Source organism: Cyrtonyx montezumae, unplaced genomic scaffold (genome assembly GCF_038088225.1).
Source record: "Cyrtonyx montezumae isolate F1298 unplaced genomic scaffold, pur_monq_1.0 scaffold_3, whole genome shotgun sequence".
NCBI classification, from domain to species: domain Eukaryota; kingdom Metazoa; phylum Chordata; class Aves; order Galliformes; family Odontophoridae; genus Cyrtonyx; species Cyrtonyx montezumae.
The window spans coordinates 101,848,449-101,868,404 of record NW_027072034.1 but is presented as its reverse complement, the minus strand read 5'-3'; the positions used below and the strand labels follow the sequence as shown (position 1 = coordinate 101,868,404).

At 36.4% G+C, this 19,956-nt stretch overlaps 1 protein-coding gene across 3 annotated transcripts in view; it reads left to right on the top strand.

Annotated features, from left to right (window-relative positions):
• Positions 1–19,956, top strand: part of ERC1 (ELKS/RAB6-interacting/CAST family member 1) — a 288,678-nt gene that overhangs the window by 187,695 nt on the left and 81,027 nt on the right. The window lies entirely within an intron of this gene.

Below are 19,956 nucleotides of genomic sequence, written 5' to 3'. Positions count from 1 at the left end.
TATCAGACTTCTCTTGTCATCTTTTTGTAAGGGGATCTGAATAAAACCAAGCTTTGAGGTGGGGAAAAGTGAGGAAATAGACTTCTAAGGCTTAAATACTTCCTAATTTCTGACTGCGTGTTATAAATGAATAGTTAGCCTTAGTTTGGGGAGACGGGAATCCATTTAGTGCAGTGATGGATAGTGCTGCCAGCAGTTCATTAGAAACACTTTCAGTTGTTTAGCCAGCCCTGAAGAGAAGGAACATTTTTATTGGCAGGACCAGCAGTGATTCCTCCACTGTGGTTTGTGAGCCATTATTTATTTATTTAACTTTTCCGCGCTATCTTCTTTCCTTTTCTTCTTTCTTTTTTTTTTTTTTTTCCAGTGAAAGGATAGAAAAACAGCTGTTACAAAACAATAAGAGATGTGGCTTTGGTCTTGAAACTCTTAAATTAGGAGGGCTCTGCAACATGGGCCAAGCTTCTCCAGCTTTATATTAAGCTACTACACTCTGATCTAGACCTGGCATAGGGACGTTGGAAGACTTCGGTACTTAAAAGCCATACTTTTTAATAAAAAAAATTTATTGAGCTATAAATTTGACTGGCTTGAGTGCTGGTGTATTGGGGGATGGGAACAATAGCTCTTAAGGTGATATGGGAATCCAAACCAACTGAAGATATATCCCGTATCCAATCACTTGGCAGTACTTTCTTCTGCCAAACTACTCTGCCAAACTTTCTCATTAAAATATACACGTATTGTACAATATATCCTGAAATGTATTTTGAATTGTATAGCTTTGGCTCTTCCAGTATAACTACTCACTTCTTTTAAATGATGACCTCTCTTAGCTAAGTAAGTTATTGTTGGAAAGCCATTGTACTGAAATTAAGTATCAGGAACTGCATTGGCTGGTAGATCCATTGTGCCAAAGAAGGAAGAAGAACACTGGAGAGAATGGTAATGCTGTCAGCACATGCACAGAAAGATGGAAAAAACATTACATTTGTATAGTTAACTAGCTGAACGTGTTTTAGATGTAGTTGGGCTGTCTGAAAGTTCTATAAAGCTGCCAAATGCATCCAAACATCAAAAACTCACCCTCACCATGGGTCTCTGCTGCAAACATGTCTCTACTGAGGACTCCCAGTCAATTAAATATCTTATTTTCAAAAACTCCGGTATATTCTTTGTAGCACACTCTCCCAGCCTATGCCTTTTTTTGAAAAGCACTCTTCTCACGTTTTCTAGTTTTGCAGAATTTTCTAGTGCTTTTAAAATGTTTTCTACTTTTTCAATCCAAAAATAACACTAACTAAATGTTTAGTAATTTTTTTACATTTGATATTTTAACAAAAAACAATAGCTGTAGAGACACAGTTCATTGACACAGTAAATTAACGTTGTTTTCCCAAATTTTGGGCACACTTCTATGGGAAAGGTTTCAGATGCTCGAAATCAGCAGTGTTTAAATTTGCTATTTGGAAGAGTTTGCATTTAATAGCCTGGACCCTACGAGCACCTAATAGTACAGGGAGAAATGAGGGGAATATACAGAAAAGAGCTTAGGAAATGCTATTTTAGGAGTTTCTAGGAATGTACTGAAAGAAGGTGTTAAAACAGAAAGAGGACTCCAGAAAGCTGCCTTAGAGTTGTTATAGGAAGTTGTTAGGTATTTTGTTAGCAATAATATGTATGCAAAATTGCATTTCGTAGAGTAGAATTTGCGTTTGCTACTGACTCTGTAACCCTAAGAAAATCGTTTCACACTCTTTAGGGAATATTGTGGCACTAGAGCAGCAGAAATGTGAATTCCAAGGAGGAAATTTCAGTTCTTAAAAAAGTACTACATATTTTGAACCTCTTTGCCTTTTAAGTCTAATAATTTCATTTTCTTTAAGAAATATCTTACTTGTAAATAATTATGGAAGAGGTAGATAATAGTCTCTCCATTTATTTCAACGTGATCTACTGTAAAAAAAAAATAATAGCAAACTGCTAGAATTTTTGTTATGTTATGTTTTCTTTAAGAAGTTCTAATGTTTCCATCATTCACAGCAAATATTTCAAATTAGGCAGGAATAAAGTGCTGTCTACAGAGAAATCTCTGTTCTTTGTCCCATAAAAACCTGCTTAGGCTGAGCTGAGTTATAAACTGTTGAAAATCACCAGTTTTCCTTTCCCTTTTTTCTCCTGGTGTTGTCAGCAAATTTTGGCAGTGTGTGAAAATAACCAAGTACAAACATTCTAATCTGTGGCCGAGTTCATGCAATTGCCCAAACTGCAGCAGCAGACACTGCACTCATAGGGAAGGGGAGCAGTCACTGTGTCTGCCTATAGAGAAGTGGGGTGTTTTTTTTTGTTGTTGTTTGTTTGTTTCTTTTTGCTTGGGCAGGCCTTTTGTTATGGACAAAAGGATTAGAAGATTCTTCAAGTCATCTACTTCAGGGTTGATGAATCCCAGTTGTAGCATTTTTTAACTTGTTCCCTTAGACGTGAATACTTGTCCAACAGACCTTTCCTAAATTATGCCTTTTCTTTCTCATTGAAGTTCCTGCTAACTCTATAGGTGATGCAGACTTATACAATCTAGCTGGCACTTTGAAGTTGAATACACAATCCTGCTGGCACACAACTGAAAGACTATCACTTGTCCAAGAATAGTTCACTATAATCTTTAATTTTAAATAATCGAGCCTATTACAATGGGATTGTTACAATAGAACGTATAATTTATTTCAAAATTAAGCTCTTAAAAAAGTCTTGATTACTCACATGACTTTATTTGAGTGGTCTTTTGAATATTTACAACGGTAATAGTTAATTCAATGTATACGTCCCATTTTTCCAATAGGTAATGTTTAATTTGATAGAGAGCATAGGTGGTGATCAGAGATGAACCAGGCTGTGCAGCCTCATTAAACTGTTTACCACATTCCTTTTTTGTTTCATTTATGAGCTGGAGAGCTATGTGAGGGCTACTATTAAAAATAAGATGCCGACCTAGGCAATGCAATGATAACCCTTCCCTGCTACAGTTTTCCTACACAATGTGCAAGCCACTTCAAGTAGTTGGTAGATGGTTGATAAGTCCTCGTGTTCATTTTCTGCCTCTCAGGTAAGAAAAATAGACATACACAAACATTCTCAAGTTAAAATGAAGTCAGTGAAAGCCAATGTTGTTTATCTTCTAAAAAGTTCATCCTCCCAGCAGTAAGGCAGTATTGTCTGGAGGTATGAGTAGGAGGTTGAAATTGAAAGTGATCCAGAAGAAACTGATTAATTGGCATAGAGTTTATTTTTTGGTCCAAAATGATGTGTAAAGTCATTCAAACACTGCAGTTTCAGCAAACAAAATTTATTTCATGTTATGTGTACTCATGATGAGCAGAAACAGCAAAAAAATCCAAAAATGAACAGTATCAGTGTCCTCGGTATCCATTCAACTCATCACAAAGTGTGTTCTTGAAAATTAAAAGAATATTTTTTTGAGTCATTATAGAAATCTTATGTTATGCCGGTGGTCTAATGACAGTTCTCCAGATAAGTGATTTGTAATTTCAAAGGAAGTGTACATATAGAAATGATTCTCTCTAGTTTGAAACAAGTTCATATTTGTCATCTGTGCTACAAATTAGTAGTACCTTAACCTTGCACCTGGCTTTCTAGATCCGGTTGAAAACTTCTTAGCATTTTTAGCTGGACTCTGAGGTCTGTGGGCCACGTGGTGTATCAGGCCATCAGGCAATTGCAGCAATATTGCTGATGTTCTTCCTGTAATTACTTTTGTGGCCTTAAATAAGCTCCAGTCCCACAGAGGACACTCAATTTCTGTAGTATTTACTGTTTGGAGCAAAACTGAACAAATACATTCCAGCAGACCCTTTTTTCCCTCATAAGCCTAGATTTTTCTTTTATTTTTCATTAAAATGTCTTTTTTTAGAAGAGAACAGAAATGGAAAATGAACATTAAAATATATCCTATTCCATCATTTTGTCCTTTTTTATTTTTCAGCATAAAATATGCATGTTTATTTTAATTAGATATACTCACTGAATAAGATTTTGACATTTAAGCTGTAGAAAGTTCAGTTTCAGTGAAAAAAATACCAATTTCTAATAACTGAAGTATAGAGATATTAAGACTGAATGGTTGCAAATAAACTGATACTGGAACTGCTGTTAATCTTGAAGTGAATCTCACTGAAGCCAATAGGGAAGTTGAAATATATCTTCTAAAGTTAAGGTTATTGAAGGGACAGAAAATGTATTTTCCTTTTTTTTTTTTTTTTTTTCACCTTCACTGTTCTCCTTACTATAATGAACCACTAAGCTTTTCATAAATGTGAGTGTAGATCTTGGTTACCTTGAAATTTGATGGGTTCTGCTGTAATTATTTCATTCATTTGGTTGCTTGGTAGAAAACATAATCTCTTACGTGCTTTTCCTCTTTTGGCAAATAAGTATTTGGAGGCTGCTGTCCTGTGTCCTGCTATATAGTAAATAAGCCTTCAAGCTCCCTCAGATACTCAGTGGCAACATTGGGGGCATGTTTTCAGTGAAACTGATAACAGAATGCTCTGAAGCCTGGAAAGCAGCAGAGAAGCTTAACCCATTTGTTAGCAGCAGTAGTACATAGCTCTGGTCAAACAATTCACATTGGTGGGAGAACTATTAAATTTTAATCTTAAAGTTTAGCAAAGCAGAAAGAAGTAGGACCTCAAGCAAAGCCTATGTAAACAAGGTGCACATTATGAGCATAGGCAGAATTAGATTGTTGTGGTTTCTTCTGTTTCTTTAGCCATGAGAAAGTTATATCTGTTTTTTTATAGCTGGTTTGTTTTCACTCTTCACCTTGCTTGAAAAACTTTTTCTTCTGTGGTTTTCTCAGATACTAAAATCTTGGCACTGCTTGTCTTAGTCCTTACCGTCTTATGATAAAACCTCCATATCTCATTTTATGTTGGACTCTGTGGTCCCCCGGAATAGTCTTGCAGAGAAAAAGTACTGTACTATCTTAATGAGGCATGACAGGCCTGGGAGCAGGACCAACTGCTGAAAAGTACACCAGGTGGTGTTAAAGGGGTTGTTCCACTCAGTAATTGCTGCGACTATTACTGTTATATGGAAGAGTTTGAAAGAGGAGGTCCAGTCGTTAAACTCCTGAGAATGTAGTTACACTATGCTTTTGTTTCCCTGCCTTTCCACTGGAAGTATTTTTTTTCTGGATGTTTTTGGGAGACCGTTTAGTGTGAGTGATCACTTTAGTAGTTCTTGGAATGTAACTTCTAGATAGTGCGATGAAATCACACTTGTTTTCAAAAAACAATGCAAAAAGCATTGCATATTGCTTCAGTATTAAGAATGCACAGGTTTTATTAATTTTTTTCCTTTTGTAGCATTTGTAGTATTGTTATAGAAATTACTGTGAGAAATCTCATCACTAGAGGTCCTTCGAATAGATGCAGACTACTAAAATCTGCAGTTTTAGGCTAGCACAGTCCCAGCATGAGAGAATGAACAAACACCTTTCCTGTATATTCTCAGCTAATTCATTATTGCAAACAAACCAAGAGCATGTGCAGCCCAAGGCAATGTCTTTAAAAGTATTAAGTGCCCAACTGGCGTTACTTTGGTAAAAGGAATGCATTCCCTGAATATTGTATAAATCACCTTATCTAAAATAATAAAAAGAGCAATGCTTTTTTTTCTAGATGTATTCACTCAGCTTACCCAGTGTTAAACTGGTAGAGGAATGGAGTGTGTGACTGTTTTGTTTTGACTAATGTATAAAACAGACTGTTTGTAAGACATTTGTGAGGGCACCAATATAGTACCTTCTCTTCTGCTAGATAATTCTGCATCCCTTTTCCAGTACAGAACATTGTTAGTTGTTCTATATTCTGCAGCACACAGTTTCAGCAATTAAATGCAATCAGAAGTTCTCTTAGAACTACAGTTTTATCTGTACAAGAGAATCTGTGTAATGTTCCCTTGGATGTATGAATAGAATAACACTGCAGAAATTGACTTCCTTGTTTTTGGCATGCCTTTTTATTGTTTCTGTATACTTCTATGCACAACAAACATAAATATGATTATGATCTTTGTCTTGAAATTGAAATATGCAAAAGAGTTCTGATGCAGGTTTGGTAGCAATAATACATTTCCTGTAGTAGCTGTTTCAGATACACCATTGATTCCTGTTGCCATTCCTAATCCAACTACAAGATTTTGAGGCTTCCAGGGGTGTTACTGAGCTAAACCAAATCAGGCACTATTTACTTTCTGTTGAAGTCCAAACAATCTTGAGTTCCTTAGGGTGTTTTTTCCTCTCTTATAAACGTGCACTGTAAATAGTGATGCATATAAATCAACTCTGTGAGCACGACATATTTCATTAAATACAGCTAAGTTGTGGGCTAATAGAAGTTCCAAAAATATTATGGTATCTCATTGTATATATTGTAGATTTAATGTAGTGTGAACAATAGTAGCTTTGAGCCATTGTAAATCCCATCCGGACATCGTCAACATAGTTCAAAAATACAAGGAGGGAAATCTCAAAGGTTTGATGTTCTCATAAGGCTACTCTGCCTGTGTAAGTCCCTTTTTCATTGTTTTTAAAATAGGATTGTAGCTCTGCGATACATAGCTAAGACAAAGCCTAATTTGATGTTATTTTCTGTAGTTGACCAGAAATTTCTTTTTCAAGAAAACTCAGGTCAATTTGCTTTTATTATAGAAATAATGTCTGAAGCAAATGTTTCCCTACATTCCTGAAAGACAGTCTGACAACAGGGAGTCATATAAGAAACATCAGAAAATGAGTCAAATTATTGGCAGTTCCTACAATATTTGAAATTATTCTCTATGTGAATAGTTAGTACAATTTTTTGCTTTCCTTCCAAATATTTGATTTTTTTTTTTGGTCAAAATAAAAAACTGTCCACAAGTCTGTGGGATTTCTGAGATAATTCCATATGGAAAGGGTTTGGGAACTTGCTGTCTGATAGCATCTTATGTGCAGCACAAATGACTATTATAAGAAGTGTTAAAAATTTGAAGATTTGCCAGAACTATTTTTAAAAATCTTCAGAGAATACCCTAGGCATTCTGGAAGTGTCTTTCCTTAAGGTATAATGTTGCTATTGCTTTAGAGGCACTTATCACCAGTTCAGTATATAGTGTTATAGTTCATGGAGATTACAGGACAGAGAGAGCTCTCTTTCCTGGTACTAGGAAGTAGAACGTACAGAATTATAGGGAAGATTGAACCATTCAACATAATGTTGTAGTTGGTGTTCCCTGAATCCTTTTTTATAGCCCTTCCTCAAACAAAAAGAAGATAATACTATATCCTTCCATAAACCAGCATTTCTTTTTCAGTCTGCTGGCAATTAACAGCTTTTGTTAGTCTATTTAAAACTGAAAGCACTGAAAACTAAAGTCATACTAGTTTATTTCCATTTGTTGTGGTTTAACCCTGCAGGTGGCTGAGCACCACACAGCTTTTTGCTCACTACCCTCCCTTCCCAGTGGGACGGGGGAGAGAATCGAAAAAGACCACAGAGTTGAACTTGTGGGTTGGGATAGACAGTATATTTGTATAAATGTATATACCAAGTGATACACAAGCAGTTGCTCACCACCCCATGACCAATGCCCAGATATCCCCACAACCAGTGTAAGAGAGAGAGATGAACTCCCACCCCTTTCAAAACTCTCCTTCTGCATGATGTCATATTGTATAGAATATCTATTTGGCCAGCTTAAGTCAGCTGTCCTGATTCCGTCCCCTCCCAGCCCTTTGTTAGTATGAGCTGAGAAACTGGAACAGCCTTGGACTGTACAACACTGCTTAGCAATAACTATAAACACTGGTATGCTATCAACATTGTTTTTCTCCTAGAAACAAAACATATTTTAATACCAGATGCTCTGAAGAAAAAGATTCCATCCCAGCTGAAACTAAGACACCACTATGTAATTTACGTATCAAGCTTTATATGTGATTTTAAACTAAGTGTTAAAACTGGTATTCACTAAATACTCACAAATAGAGTAGATATGACTGAACATGATTTGGAAGTAGACTATACAAAATTGAGGATATAGAGAATATTTTCTTACAGTTCTTGTGATTCTTTACCCGAGATAATTACTTCCCTGAGTTATTGTCCATAACCACTTGTAAAAATATGATATATAGATGACCATGTTTTACATATCATGCTGTGGCCTCAGTTCTCTCTATTAATACTGTCTTTGGTTTGCAGATTTGATTTCTAAAGAGAAATTTTGCTCTTCTGTGTAATCCATTTTGAATATTTTTCATGCGAGGAGAACCACATTTTAGATCATCCAGGTTGTTGGTTAAAGATAGCTAAAAAATTTCTTTTTCCTTTCAAGACCTCAGTACGCAGGAAATGAGAAAAGATTAATCACAGAATCATAGGAGTTGGAAGAGACCTCAAGAGATCATTGAGTCCAATCCCCTGCTGAAGCAGGTACTCTAGAATAGGTCACACAGGTAGGCATCCAGACAGGTCTTGAATATCTCCATAGAAGGAGACTCCACAACCTCTCTGGGCAGACCGTTCCAGTGCTCTGTCACTCCTACCATAACGTTCTTCCACACTTTAGTACAGAACTTTCTATGTTAGTGTTTTAGGCCCTTACTCCTAGTCCTGTTGCTACGTACCACTCAGAAGAGCCTGGCCTCATCTATTTGCCTCTTGCCTCTCTTTAGATGTTTATAAATATTTATCAGATCCCCCTCAGGCTTCTTTTTTCAAGGGTGAACAGACCCAGGTTACTCAGCCTTTCCTCATACAGGAGATACTCCAGGCCCTTTGTCATCTTTGTGGCCCTGCACTAGATACCTTCTAGGAGATCCCTGTCTTTTTTGAACTGGGGAGCCCAGAACTAGACACAGTAGTCTTAAGTGTGGCTTCACCAGGGCAAAGTGGATGGGAGAATCACCTCCCTTGACCTGTTCACCGTGCTCTTTCTGGTGCACCTCAGTATGCCAATGGCCTTCTTGGGAGCAAGGGCACACTACCAGTTCATTACCAACTTGTTGTCCACCAGGTCCCCCAGGTCCTTCTTCACATAACTCCTCTCTAGCAGCTCAGCCCCTGACTTGTACTGGTGCATGCAGTCATTCCTCTGCAAGTGCAAGACTTTACATTTGCTCTTGTTAAACCACATAAGATTCCTCCCTACCCAACTCTCCAGTCTGTCTAGGTCTTGTTGAATGATAGCAAAACCTCCTAACTTTGCATCATAATTAAGCCTGGTTATAAAGAATGCCAAGGCTGTCTTCTGCTGTCTGCATAAAGTCCTTATGAGCTTGGCTAGTCACATTGTCTTCCAAAAATATTAATAATGCAACTCGTAACAACAGTACTTCACAGTCTAGTTGTTTTCACTGAAGCTTCTCATGTTCTTCAAGAGAAATTTTGGTTTTGTTCCTCAAAAGAGTAAACTGAAACCAGAAAAATTAAGTTACTCTTTCACTCATGGCCGCAGAATTTCAGTGATGTCAGGAATTAAACTTCAGATATTGAGTTCATATGTTTTAAAATATCTTAAGAGACAAAATAGTAGAAAATGTGCAAGTAAGATATTTGCTTCTTCATTTATTTCTTACTTCTAGCACACTCTCATACACTGACTTCCTACATCCTCTTTTTTTTTTTTTTTTAGTTCTATGTCTGTACCTAAAATTGAGGATTATTCTGTTAGCACTTTAGTGATGTAATTGGAGAGGAGTGATCTGTTGTCTTTTGCTAAGCTGATCTTCAGATTGATCTTGCTTGCTATATTCTCATTGTTAGTAAGAGCTTTGGTCTGGAGTTGAGAAAACTGTATTAATTTAGCAAGGAGTTGTTAATTTAAAACAAAAACAAATACATTTTTGCCTTGCCTTGAAAAATATGAGGCTGGTTTTGGGCTACAATTTCATAGATTTTGTGACAAATGAGGCATGAAACAAATTGGCAAACCTGTAATGTCCAAAGTACAGTGCTACAGTGTGCTCTCTAATTCCCAGCCCTAAAGATCTCAGCAAAGGTTGCAAATTAAACAAAGTCAAAATTAATCAAGTCCACAATCAAAATACAATCATTAAGGCTTTCATTTACTACAAAGAAGCATTTGTGAAAGAGGCACTGGAGCAAGTTCTTTTGTGCAGCAAGGGAAAATCAACAGCAAGGTGTCAAACAGAAAAATGAAACCCTGCAGGTGAAGCTGTCTTTGGAGCCAAAAGAAATCAGCGCTTATGCAGAAATGCAAGTAAACTGTTGGAGAATGGAAAGGGTGTTTGGTGCTGACTTGCAGAGTGTGTCAGAATTGCATTTGGCCCAAACAGAAAGAGTCAGTGTTAGTCAAACAGCTATGTCATCATGTACAACCACTTCAAGCGATCTCATACCAAGTCTTCACTCCAGTGGTTTCAACTGCTAGAGTTTTGTTGTAAAGGAGTTTACAGTGTGGAGCATGGGAGCAACACTTCCTCTGTATGTAAAGTTGTAAGTACAGAAGATACCTAGAGAAACCCTACCTGATGGCTTACTTCCTCATAGTCTTTGTGCCCAGATTTGAGGGAAAGAGTGCTCCAGGTGGCTTTGTGATTTGAATAGATGTAGCTCCATTACACAAAGGTGATTATTTATACAATTGCTGTATTACTTGTTCTATTTTATGGACAAATATTCTCTCAATGCAACTTAAGTGCAACAAAGGATTAGAAATTATTTTTTGTTAACTATTTCTGAAATAGAACTTGTAGATTTTTAATAAAACAAAACTTACTCAATAATCTGGTTCTTGCCTCAGTGATACAAATAACAAAAATTTTAGTTCCTATATATGTGAGATGCATTATCTTTTAATATATCTCCATTGTGGTTTCTATTTTCCCTCCTCTCTCCTCCCCCCTCCCTCCCTTCCCTCCCTTTTTGTTTCACTTTCTAATAAAATAATGGCAATAAGAAATTAATATGTAGAAAGTAGAACAAGACATACTTCATGCACACCAATGAGTCCTAATAATGAATTGTGTTTCTCTTAGTGTATGCTTAGCTTAGTCCAGTTGCTGTTCTACTTTATCCTGATACAGAAACTCAACTGTAAGTGATGCATGTTCATCACTTGTCTTTTGAGTCTAGAGTCATTTTTGTTTTAGAAATGAAAACAGTTAATTTGCTAAGATTCTGATAATTTTGCTAGCAGATGAGTAATTTAATGATTATTTAATGTGTTTTCAGTGTTGGAATTCTTGCTTAATAACTGTTAGATTATAGAATGAGGCATAGATTAAAACCTTCAGCTGTTCTTTCAGAGTTGCTTTACACTCTTTTCCTACTACCAAGTCATTCATATTTTTGAAGCATTGTACCTTAATCAGAAGAACTTTTGTCCTGTAAGTTGTGAAGTGAGGCCTGCTTGGAAAAGATGGAGAACTTGACTCCTTGTGACCACTTACAGATTTTCAGTTAAACTCTAATCCCTATTATATATATACTGATATTGCTGGTCTCGAACATGTTTTGTAAAGGATAAAATCCATGTCATTGTTCTATTCCCAAGGAAATCTTGTCTTAGAAAATATTCCTTTAGAAATATTAACTGAAGAAGCAACAACAACAAAGAAAATGACATTCCTCTTTTCAGCTCATGCACTACATTTGTTCATTTCTCTAGTTTATGTCTTAACTGTACATTTGGCTTTAAGATATGAGATGGATAGTCTAGTGAAAGTATTTCCTTACCTAAATTCTCAGCTCTTCTAGCTGAACTTGGTGCCCATCTCCTAGGACTTGGAAATATACACCTAAACTTTTAATGAAGAGGAGTTGGCAGACCAAAATAGAGTAGTATAACTTCCCTCCTTGTGATCATGAAATACCTCTAGGAATAGAATTATCAATTATGCAGTCATGTATAATTTTCTAACATGTTAAGGCATTCAGTTTTGCTTATGATACTTTACATTATATAGTGCTTTCCATCCAAAAATCTTAAAGGAGTTAGAAGCATTGTATTAGTTCTCCAAATACTCCACTGAAAAATATCACTATGGTTTATCTCATTTATGGATAAGGAAAATTCAGAAAAAAAATCAGAAAAAATGGCATAAAAAATCATTTAGGCTGGTTTTTGTAAACTGACCTTTTGCCTGCAATGAAGACCTTTTAACTGTATGCTAAAAGGCCATTTGCACTGCAATTTAAATGTTCATTTGCTAGGAAGTTAAATTTTATTTTACCATAAATATGGTTTGTATCCTAATGCAAGTTAATAAAGGAAAGTTATTGAAATATTGTTTAAAGGGTATAATTCATTATAATTTATTTTTTTTAATAGGACTAAGACCAAGAGATACACACCTGTGTTGATTCCTGTCTTCTTTTTCCTCAAGTCTCCACTTCCTCTTCTTTGGTTAGTTGTCATTCAGAACATTGCCTCTTTGCCTACTGGTGATCATCAGTGTGACTACTTTCCAAGAAACATGTTTCAAAACTTCCACCACTCTACTCATAAGACATAAATTTAATAAGAAAGGAGCTCATTTCTGTTGATAACTTAATTATTGGTTCTAAAGAGGACAAATCAATTGTCTGAACCTAAGAATCTATTGCCATTTCTAGCACTCCAGAATATATCACTGATCCTCCAAGTGCCGCTTCAGAAACATATGGATCCTCCAGATCTTGTATGTCACTTTACTGGCCTCTTTTTAATGTCTCACATGTCCTAGGACAGCTAATATATTTGATAACATTAAATAACATTATTTAGGTAACTGGATCCCAAAACTGGTACCAGGAATGACTGAATCATCTTAATTTTTATCAATATCAGTTAGAGAGACAAGATTACAGTCTGGTTGGACAGCTTCCCAGAAATAACAGAGCTTATCTTGAAGTGATAGCAAATGTATTAATACCCTCAAACATAATAATATTATTGTAAGTATGTTCTGTGCTGCAAGACCAAGTTATGTTGAACTTTCATCATCACTCTAAGAAATCACGTTCTCAGTGAAAGTCCCTCACTTCTTATTCAGGAATGTTCTAATCCTTGTCTCATGAGGAGTAGGAGTCATTGTTCTCATGACATTTCATACCTCATACTTTCCTAAAAACTTTGGAATTATTAGTTGCAAAATACTTAGTCAAGCCACTTTCACACCATAGGTGAATCATAATCACTGCATCTGAAAGTGTTTTTCAATTGAGTTGTTTCATATTATGAAAGAAGAAATTTCTTCTAAAACCCTGCTAGTAGCTCAGTCTTATCTTTCATTTTCCACATTGAGAATGATTCAACAATATGTTTGATAGCTCTTTCCATGAATGAATTATATTTATTTTTTAAATATATAAATTCTGGTTTGGTCCCATTTATATACATTAGTTTTTAACAAAGAGTAGTGGATTCCTAATATCATTCTAAAATTTTTATGTATAATAGATAACTTTGCAGTGCTTGGTTATCTTCTTATCAGTGAAAAGTCATAAAATGCACGTGCATAAATATTTTCCCATTCTATTTCTCAGGTGCAATAAACACATCAATGTTCCATCTTTTTTTGACTGTTACTGTAATCGTAATTAAGAAAAATGTAGCTTTGAAGGAGTTTTCCTGAAGCTCCTAAGCTTTTGTTTAAAGATAGTCAAGGAAAAAGTTCTGGTTTAATTCAGCCTTTTGCTGAAGCAGTCTTTCTCTTGCTCTCCTGCTCATAAAGACTATCTGTTCTATTATTCCAGAAAACACTTCTAATCATAGTGAGCACTGTGGAAGGCTGTCAGCGGTTTGCGGGACAGTTTGACCCGGTACCGTGACAATTGAGGCAGGGGACCCACGGGCCCACACCCCGGGGAAGGGGAAGGGGGAAAGGGAAAAAGGAGAAGGGAGATGGGCCCAGGAACAAAACAGCGGCAACGATCTGAGGAGGAAAGCTAATTTACTAAATAAGATATCAGAAAGGAAAATAACACAATATAATATAATATAATTGGAATTGAGGCAAATGAATCAAATAAAATGAGCAAGAGAGAGAGAGTGTCCAATAAACCGAAGGCCTTACGCTAATGCTGAAGGCGGACGGCTGCAACAAACACCCACTGCCGAGCTCGGTCCCGAAGGGAAGAGAGAGTCCCGTGACTGCAGACAGTTTTTATCTTTCCCTCTGAGCATAAACATGTAAGAACGCAAAGCATCGCAAAGTCCTCTGGGGAATGTAGTTCTTCTTCTCTTCTGAGACAGGCATACCTGGAACTATCGATGGTCCACGGAGCTGGAACATTAACTCTTTAACTCTAAATGCACTACATGATGTTATGATGTGGAATACCAGCACCAAAAATCATAAAACCATGACAAAGGCTTTCACAACTAAGGATCAAAATTATGAATTTTATCAAATCGTCCATGAAAAGCCAGTTTTGGAGTGAAGTTGTGCACTAAGGTCATCTAAGCTCATTGTGTTAGTGAATAAATGGACTGCTGTGATTTATATTTCTCATTTAATGATTTTTGATGTTTTGATTATACAAGTGAATTTAAAAACTTATGTTAGCATAGCCTGGAATTCATGAGAGCATGCCTTATAATTCTAAATTCTAATAGAAGGGACACAGTTTTGTTTTCAAAGTTGCAGGGCAGTATGGTCTTTGTACTCTTTAATTAAGAATATTTCTAGAAATGGTGGTAGTACCTGAAAGACACAAAACTATTGACTTATTTAGCTGACTAACATAACAAAAAAAGTTACCCTTTTTATGAATGTGGATTTCTGCTGCAACAGTAATTCATGATCAGATAAGTATGACATGACACGAGGACTGATTGGTAACTTAAATCTTGAGTCCTGGGGAAAGAAGACTGGACAGCAAGCTGCTGAGCTGCTTGAAGTGCCACTTCAGTTGCAGAAGAACTGGACTTGGATGGAGCAAATGCCACCTGGTCTTCTTTCATGATTTCTTGTGATGAGATCTTAATGTTCAATAATCTTCTCATTCTTTATAATCTCTCACCCTACTCTTTTCCCCTGTTCACTAATAGATCTGTCTGACTCTTGACTCAGTAGGCCTGCTGCCTTTGGCCAGCTGCCTCCCTTACCAGTGGTGCTTTGGAGATGGAGCATAGCTTTCTGTGCTGGAACTGAGCTGCAACAGGTCAATCCATTCATCATTCAACATCTGCCAGTCATTCCTTGTTCTGAGTTCGGTGGATTGATTAGAATGATTAAAGTAGGTGTCTGTATTGAGAGGGTTAAAGAGCATCCATCTGTTCTGGATTTACCAGTGCTTCAGTGGAGGCAGGAAAGCCAGGAATTAGTGAGTGGCTTAGTCTTTTCTCACTGTTGGCAGCTGACAGGAGCACTGATGAGGTGATAATGAACTAAAAAGTCTGCCCTGTTGACTGGGTGGGAAAGGGACCCAGACAGTGGGCAAGTGTCACCCCAGCTCTTGCCAAGATTTTCACATTTTAATAGAATCCATCTAAAGCAAAATTAACAGGTATACTTTCCTGGATGAATTTCAGTTATGTAACTTATCACCAGCGGATACTAAAGAAATATATATTGTGTTACTTGCAGCATGGCAGTTCAGTAAGGTTCAGGCTCTAGACAGACCCATCAAATGAGAGTGATTCTGAAAATGTCTGGAATGTTTATCAAATTCAAAACATGAGGGTTGCTCCAAAAGTAATGTCTTATTTTATCATGTTGGCCCACAGTATCAAAGGCAAATGTTGGTAGAATGGCAGTAGAAGCTGGACCTTCCCACCACAGTTCCATTGCATTTTGTTGCCGAGCGATAGATGGCAGCAGAGAGGCAGTCTGACAGAATGATGTCTGACATTGAAGTGTGTATGAAGCAAAAGGGTGCCACTGAATTCTTCCTTGTTAAAAAAATAGTATTCATTGTCATTCATTGACATATACTGAACATTTATTGAGATCAAACAGTGGATGTCGGCACAGTGAAAAGTGGACTGTGTGGGCAATGTTTTCCTAGCAATAACGCTGTCATAGCAGCTGTGAAAAAATGGGTCAGTCTCCACTGGTGTAGATTTTTACAAGCACAACATGCTTGTTCACTGCTGGCAAAAGTGCATAGTTAGTGGTGATGACTATACTAAGAAAGAGTGTTTTGTAGCTGAGAATTTTCTCTATCAAATCATGTTGTTGTGCTCTCTGTATCTGTTGTAGTTTTCATGGAAATAAATAGGAGGTATTGCTTTCAGAGTGATCCATGTAAAACCTAGCTTCTTTTAAAATAATTTCTGAAGTTCCTCAGGAAATAGCTGTTCCATTTTAGTTTGGACTTTTGGTGAGTCTTTATTAGCATTTTTTGACCCTAACTTTTTCTCTTTCATGTATTAAAATCGGCATTTGCACATACATCCATAACACATTGTTTTGTGTTTTCAGTCATTGTTTTAATGTGATAGAAATGTTTGGGGTTTTTTTTACTTATTCTTTTATCTTCCATCAGACCATACTCCAGTTTACCCATATCCTCACAGTATTTCACTTTTGATACAAGACCAGCTGATGACAACTATGAGCATTCACTATATATTATATTACTATAACAAGTATGGATATACTAGTGTATCCAGATGTAAGAACTTAAACTCGGTCAGATAGCAGTGTATGCATTCAGTGGATTTCTTAAATTAACATAAGGTGTTCTTCTCAACACACTTGCTACTGACAGACATAATAAAATTTCAAGATTTTACAGACCTTTAGTGTGTGGAGAGTTCACAGAGTGTATGAAGATGAAATCTTGTAATCTAGCTTTGTGTTCTTCTAATAAAACAATGCTAAGGGTTTTGCAGTCTGGATTAGAAACTGTTTATTCCATAGTGAAAGTGATTGTAAGGCAAATTCATGCTTAGAGGGTAAACCTCTGTGACCTTTATGCAGAACACTGAAGGGCTTACATACAGGGAAGATCATGACCTCAGAGTCTCCAGTGGCTGTTGATTGAAACCTTGTGTTTCAAGAAATAAATGTTAAAGGACGTTTCCTTATAAGACTTGGGCTGCATACGCAGACATTTTTTATAGCATTTTAACTATTTAAAGTTTTTTTTTTCCTTGCCTCCCTCCTGGCCTTAACAGAACAGGCTAATTCAACACAATAATTAGTACAATCCTTGGACTGAATTAAATTTTGTTATTATAAATATGACTAAAATAGAGGTAGCCACTCAGAAAGTCCATAGACCCAAACTGTATCTTTACATAACTGTAATAATCTCTACACTTATTGAATCGCAAACCAATTTCACTGGTAAGTTTTGTAGGTACTAAACCTTAAATCTTGAAAAAAGAGAATTTTCGTGGATAGCACTGGAGTGTGAGGGGGTTCTGGGAGTGACAAAAATATGTTAAGATCTTACGAATACTTCATTTTCTTGCTTTATTTTTAGGAGTTAGGATGAAACCTATTTTCAGACACTTTATTTTATTTCTATATATACCCCTCCACAGGAAGAAATTCAAGAATTCCAGACATTTTTACAGTATCAGTCTTGTTCACATAGATATTTACCAACTTTATCAAAAACAAGGATGCAAATAGTCTTGCTTATGCCATTAAAACAAGCAATCACTTTCAGATCACTGTCCTTTCTTAAATGGTGAGCTATTCTGCTTTGTTACTTGTAGCAGTACATCTCATATAGTATACAGTCAACATTCTTGACAGCTTTCATCACTACTGAAGGAATGCCCTTTTTCATGAACCTCCTTTGTAACATAAATGTTGTGATTGAGAATAGGTAGCAGGGGTAGCATTAGAGACTCATTTAAAATAAATGAAAAAAGCTCATCTTTTTTGCATGCGTAATGGTTGCTCAAAGTTTTCAAATTTAGATAACAGTAAGTATATTTGTTTTCTCATTCTCTTGATTTGAGGGAGTTTCTTTATTCAGAAACTACTCCATTAACACACTAGTGAATCCCTAGAAGAAGTCTGCCCACTTGCAATTTTATCTTGAGAGCCTCCTTCAGATAAAGGCAGCAGTGGCATTGGATAGCAGTGTTAATAATCTTTGGCTGCACTATTTGCTTGAATATCTTTTTTTTTTTTTCCTAAAAGAAGGATTGAAAGGCTTTCAAATAGCATTCTTGAATCTGTCACAGAAAAGGGTTGTTGGTTTTTTTTATTTTGATCAGATCAGTATTATCAGAATTTGTCACAAAATAATTTTAAGCAGGGCATTAAAATGTTCTTATCTGAGCAGAATTAAAATTTTCCCATTAGTAATTGTTTTCTTCAGTATTACATAGTAAAGACATAAACAGCAACAATAATAATAACAATAAAGCACACCAAAAAACTTAGCAGTCATGACCCATTCGTTCCTGTGCATATTGATTCCTGAAATAATATGCCTATTGTTCACATTTAAAATATAAGCCATTCTAATATGGTGAACACAACAGAAATGCTTGCTGTAGAATAATAACTGTACAAACTTCAGAATGACAGTGATACCCTGTTGGTTTATCCTCATGAGTCTTAACTTCTTCTTCCCCTCCCCGGAAACACTGGACACTGGAGGCACTGCATGAGCAGTCAAAATTCAGCTTCAAGCTTCTTTTCATTTGTGCAGGACTCTGACATAAAGGCAATGAGCTGTCTAATTTGACTTCCACTTTTCTGTATTTTGTGGATTTATGGACTACAGATAACATTTTCTAACTCTTGGGAGAATTAGGAGATCTAAATAAGAAAAAAAAAAGTAGAAAAACATATATACCTTGATTAAAAGTATTCTTAGTGCTCAGGGAAGGAAGGTTCTTATATTGATGAATATCTCCAAACTTCCATACTCCATTCATATTCAGTTTCCTATCTTTTTTCTGTCAAGGAAACCAGAACATACTGTTTTTAAACTTAATTATGGGTTAGAAAATACTAAGTAATTATCTGCCCAGAAATAACTTTGCTCTCACTACTTTTTATTGGTTGATTTTTTTGTTTTTTTTTCCCAGTCCTCACTTTTTTGCTAACTGTACTCAGGAGCAAGAGTGTATCAGAGTTGCTGATCCTGCCCAGTAGCCATGCTAGTCTGTCGTAGCTTCCTACTATTGTTTGGGGACTGTTTCTTTTCTTCTGGAAGATTGTCCTCAGAAAGCAAGGCAGATACTTATCCACAAAACGTATGCGTATGGTCCAAAGTGGTATTCTGTCAAACTGCGTACAGCTAAAGAGAAGCAATTTAGTGTAGGGAATATTTCCTTTTGAACAGAAACTTCAGCTTCTTCCAGGACTCAATTGACACTGCTGCCATTGTGATCCAGTTTCTTGGTATCACTGATTATATTAATGGCATAGAGCCAAAATCACTGTTGCTTTTGGCTGCATGGAAAAATGGTTTTTGGCAAAAACTGGAAAGCTGATTGTTGGACCTTCTGTATCATATTAGAAATGCCTTTTTTGTTTTTTTACACTTTAATTTTTAGTATATTTCATGCAGAGGTGCTGAGTAAGGCAGCATTTAAAAGATATCATCTCCTTGGTGAATACATAATGAGTGCACTTCCCTCCTGTGGTTCATTGCCTCTTAGGAGTTCCATTTTGGAGAGCAGCTGCCCCTGTTCTTTCCTCCTGGTTCACCTACTTCTAGCTTGATTCAGTGCACTTGTTTGTGGCAGTGTGCATGGTGGCCATTCTTATGTTTCTTCGTGTTCTGTGATATTTATGACTCCAGTGAACCTATTTTTAAAAAGACTGATTTCTTTCTCCTGCATGTGAAGAGGGAATTCATTTATCACTTTAGACCTTGATTTTTGCACAGTTGTTGACAAGATTGTACAGGAGGACAAAGTTACTGCAGGGAGGCTGTGTTTGTCTGTTAGGTGAAGGACTGAGGTAAAGATGGGCATTTTCTGATTTCAGTTCAGATGACCCTTCCCATAGGCTGACCCTGCATT